Below are 5,439 nucleotides of genomic sequence, written 5' to 3' on the forward strand. Positions count from 1 at the left end.
AGCGGACACAACTTTTTCTAGTATTTTAGACATAAATGGAAGATTTGAAATGGGTCTATAATTTGCTAGATTATTATGATCTAATTGTGGTTTCTTAATGAGAGGTTTTATAACTGCCAGTTTAAATGTTCTTGGAACATGACCTAAAGATAAAGATGAGTTAATAATATTGAGGAGAGGCTCTTCCACTACAGGTAACACTTCTTTCAGTAGTTTAGTTGGTATAGGATCTAATAAACATGTTGTTGTTTTAGATGAAGTGATAAGTTTATTTAACTCTTTTTGTTCTATAGTTGTAAAGCACTGTAATTGTTCTTGCGGGGGGATAATTGAGGCTGAATTATAAGGCGCGATTGAGGATTGAATGTTTACAATTGTGGTTCTGATGTTTTCTATTTTTTCAGTGAAGAAGAAGCCTTAAAGACTAATGTAAGCCTATTTAATGTTATACTTAGTCTTTATTTCAGTCTTTTCCAAAACACACAATATTATGACATACATAGTTAAAAAAAAGCAAAACTGTTATATAAGATGAGTCTTCTGTCTGCATTCAAATGAATGAATGAAAACAAACAACAAAGAGACAGAGAACAATATCCAGTCATCTCAGAATGCACGCATAAAGTGTGTCTGAATTGTTAATATCTACTTATAAAAACATCACCTTCTGTATAAGAGCAGGTATAGTACTGCAATTGTAACATAGATAAATAATAAATAAAGTAAAATAGGTGCTAATCTTCTGCTCTCTGTTGAGAAACAAGCTTTCTGGCAATTAAAAGATCTTCAGATTACAAACTTATAAGATTGCAAATTTTGTCACATCTAAACTCATTTAGCACTTATTTACCATAGCTGAGAGTAATTTGCATATCACTAATAACAAACAAGTCACACATCCTTAGGTGTCAAGTCTGTAATGCAAACAAGCAAGCAAAACTCGTCAAGTCATTGGTTCAATGCAACCAAGCCAAGTCCTGCCTAGGAAAATTAGGTCAAGTCACAGTATGATAATACCTAGTAGAGAAAGTATACAAAAATAAGTCACTACAATACAGTGTTTGATGTTAAGTTTGATAGTACTGTACATAAACACCTCAATATCTATTAAGTATAATATGGCATGTACAAATGTAGACCTGAGATTAAAAAAAAAAAAAAAAAAAACTATTAGCATTTAATTTTACTGAGTGCTTCTCTTTATTATTTTGTTGTTGTTGATGAAAATGGATCATATTAGACTGGGTTGGTACACCATATTTTCTTTTTTAAATGCTTTTCACTGTTTGCAAGTGGTACATAGCTACCTAAAGTGGTGTTACATAAAATATACGCGGATGCAAGTTGCAAGTAAAAGATCTCTTTATTGAGAAACAACAAAGTCAAACACGTTGCAGACAGCAGGAGAGTGGTGACTTCGATGGGCAATCCCGGACAGATGAGTGATGAACTGAGTGTTGAATTCCCCGGAGTGATGAATGATGAACCAAGTGTAGAATCCAAAACGAGACTGGAACAGGAAACAGCACGACACGATGAACCCAAAATCAGAATAGAGAACACACGAGGAGAACAGTAACAGGAAACAACACAGGGAAGCTCCAACAACGATCTGACAAACACAAACGAAAGACAAGGCATTAAATAGGCTGTCTGATGGAATGCAGATGCTGATGAGAGAATCAGATAATCAGCGGTAACGCCCACACGAAACAATCAGTACGCACACACACACACACACACACACACAAGACGAGAGAGAGAGAGACAGCGGATCTAACAACCATGACAAGTGGGTGATATAAAAAAAAATATATGCAAAAAACACTTTTTAAAGATAGTTTTTGTTTAAAGACACTTTCATTACTTTTCCAGTCATTTACCCACTCTGGCTATACAATTTCTATAATTTTTTTTTTTTTAAAAATTAAAAAAAAAATTGTAGTAAGGTGGTTTAAGTGGCTATTGTTAAGTAAGGAACATAATATTGTGTGGACCACTCAGCTGTCAGAGGTGTGTTACGTAAAAAAAAAATCCTTCAATAAATTAAACTCATTAATACCATAAACATGTCTTGTTACCATGTCTTAAGTACTTGTCATGTTGCTATAAAAGAAAAAAACAAACAAACAAACCCCCCCCCCCCCACAGGCCTCATTAATGCATAAAATCTTCTCATAGTCCTTAATTCTTAGTTTTTAATTATTTTAAATCTAGCTATAAAGAGCCCTGAGAGATTCCATTTGAAATGGAAGAAATTGTGCACAGGTTTAAGTTGCATCAAGACTTTATTTAAATTGACATTAAACCCAGTACATTTTAAATAAATATACATACTTTTCATATACATTTTTTAAATAAACATATATTATAAGTTCATTGTGGATATATACACATGCATTTATTTAGATGTAAACAAATACATAAAAAATGTGTTTTTTCTTTTTTCTAAATCTCTTGATTTTCGTCTCTTTCTCGTTTCATTTCAAACAATTTTGGATTATATGAACTCAATAAATATGTTTGTTTGATTATTAAAATAAATAATAAGATCTTGCAATGTCATATACTAGACAAAAGAGAATAAAGAGTCTTTAACCTGCAGTGAGCTGAACAAAAGCATTACATACGAAAATACTGTAAGGAAAAAGATCAAAATAGGATTGATTTCAACAGCCTCTGATTAATATATAATAATTTCTCTCTTTACAAATTGTGCCCTTGGAAATCAATGCAATTTATATCAATCATATGCCATTTATTATTATTTCCATCTAATATATATTTTAAGAGTGAGCTACAACTGTAAATAATGCATAATAAACATACAAAGCATGCTCTAACAAATTCGTTAGAGCATGCTTTAATTAAATCACATCCTTAGTTGATTCATTGTTAAAGGATCTATAGAAAAAGCCTTAATATTTTTGCCACAATAATGATCCATGTTGTTCGGAGCAGACTGGATTCAATCTTTAATCCACTTGAAACTGTAGTTGAAGCAGCTACAGTCGTAGCAATAACTGTAAGAAAAAGATGAACAAATTAGACAAACAGAATATAAGGTCTTAGGACCTTTTTTTATTTCATTCCAGTCCAAATGTACTGTATGTTTTGTGTGTCATATTCTTATATCCGTAAGACTATTCTATGGAGCAAAAGTGCAAGACAGTTTCTGAGGCCTTGCAAATGTGCAAGATATGTTTTAAAATGGAAACTTACCTGAACCATTGACTGAAATTGATCCAGGAAGTATGTTCAGTGGATTGACACCTCCTTCTCCCACTGCTGTCAGAAGGGTGTCTGAAATCTCTTGAACTGATGGAAGAGTTACCGTGGAGTTGAAAATCAGTTGTGTTGTTGTGATGATTGACCCTGGTCTGGAATATACAGTATAGAAGAATGTCATATATGGTAGGATTCCTTAATGAGCATATTACCATTATATAATAAGTACTGTATACTGCATTCTCGTTTGTTTGTTTTTTCAAGAACACCAACTCACACAGCGCACATAAAAAGGAGCATTGCAATATTTAATTTTTACCTGAAACTTATGACAATCACTCTGATGAAGGAAGGATATTTTTTTCTGTAGATTGGTTCAAGCTGTAACATACAGGCAGTCACAACCACAATCAGAATTAACTTTCTGTTCGTTTGTTTGTGAAACAACAGTTTATGATAACTGTTGATTTCCAGAGGTATATTATAAATAAATAAAAAATTATTTATTTATGGTAAACTACTCAATTTTAACAATAATAATACCCTAACAAACTCTTGGATTTGGCCTAAAATATCTGTTGTCTGTTCTCTTGAGTACAGTCAAGATATGATCTATTTTTCATGTTAATTTTAACTCACCTGTGTAATGACAAGCCGAGCCCTTTCCTTGAAGACCTGAGAGTTTGAATCGTTGAGTTCAAGAATAAATTCGTCCAAAGAGCGGAAAACCAGATCTGTTATAAACACAGGTACAAATTCTGTAGTTGTAATTGTAACCACTTGAGTTGTGGAAGATGTCAAGGGTCTTGTTGTTGTTGTTGTGTTAGTGGTTGAAGCAGTGCTTTTAGTGGTTGAGGCAGTGGTTGTATTAGTGGTTGAGGCAAGTAATTTTGTTGATGTTCTAGTTGTACTACCAGTCGTTGTGTTAAAGGTAGTTGAAGAGGGAGTTAATGAAGTAAAAACAGAAGTTGTTGTATTTGGTCTTGTGTCATTTGCTCTACTTGTGATATTTGTTATGAGTGCTGAGAATGCTGTCATTGGTCTTGTAGACATTTCGGCTGTACTAAGAGTTGTATTTTTAAAGGCTGTTGAGGAGAGAGTCGTCAAGTTTAATGAAGAAGCTGTTGGTTGCACTGTTGTAGTAACTGCTCCACTGCTGGTGAAACTGGTGGAGTTATCAGCAAAAGTTGACGTAATTGTAGATGATTTTATTGTTGTAGATGTTTCTGTTACACTAGTGGTGGATGTTGCAGTAGGAGTTGTTGTGGCTAATGATGATTCTTTTGTTGTGGCTGGTGTAGTTGTTTCAGTTGTACTAACAGTTGTGCTCTCAGTTGTTGTGGCTGGTGAAGTTGTTTCAGTTGTACTAACAGTTGTGCTCTCAGTTGATGTGGCTGGTGTAGTTGTTTCATTTGTACTAACAGTGGTGCTCTCAGTTGTTGTGGCTGGTGTAGTTGTTTCAGCTGTACTAACAGTTGTGCTCTCAGTTGATGTGGCTGGTGTAGTTGTTTCAGCTGTACTAATAGTTGTGCTCTCAGTTGTTGTGGCTGGTGTAGTTGTTTCAGTTGTACTAACAGTTGTGCTTTCAGTTGTTGTGGCTGGTGTAGTTGTTTCAGTTGTAATAACAGTTGTGCTCTCAGTTGTTGTGGCTGGTGTAGCTGTTTCAGTTGTACTAACAGTTGTGCTTTCAGTTGTTGTGGCTGGTGTAGTTGTTTCAGCTGTACTAAGAGTTGTGCTCTCAGTTGATGTGGCTGGTGTAGTTGTTTCAGCTGTACTAAGAGTTGTGCTCTCAGTTGATGTGGCTGGCGTAGTTTTCTCAGTTGTACTCACAGTTGTGCTCTCAGTTGTTGTGGCTGGTGTAGTTGTTTCAGTTGTACTAAGAGTTGTGCTCTCAGTTGTTGTGGGTGCTGTAGTTGTTTCAATTGTACTAAAAGTTGTGCTCTCAGTTGTTGTGGCTGGTGTAGTTGTTTCAGTTGTACCAACAGTTGTGCTCTCAGTTGATGTGGCTGGTGTAGTTTTCTCAGTTGTACTCACAGTTGTGCTCTCAGTTGTTGTGGCTGGTGTAGTTGTTTCAGTTGTACTAAGAGTTGTGCTCTCAGTTGTTGTGGCTGGTGTAGTTGTTTCAGTTGTAATAACAGTTGTGCTCTCAGTTGATGTGGCTGGTGTAGTTGTCTCAGTTGTACTAAAAGTTGTGCTCTCAGTTGTTGTGGC

Source organism: Abramis brama (assembly GCF_963993115.1).
Source record: "Abramis brama genome assembly, chromosome: 2".
NCBI classification, from domain to species: Eukaryota; Metazoa; Chordata; class Actinopteri; order Cypriniformes; family Leuciscidae; genus Abramis; species Abramis brama.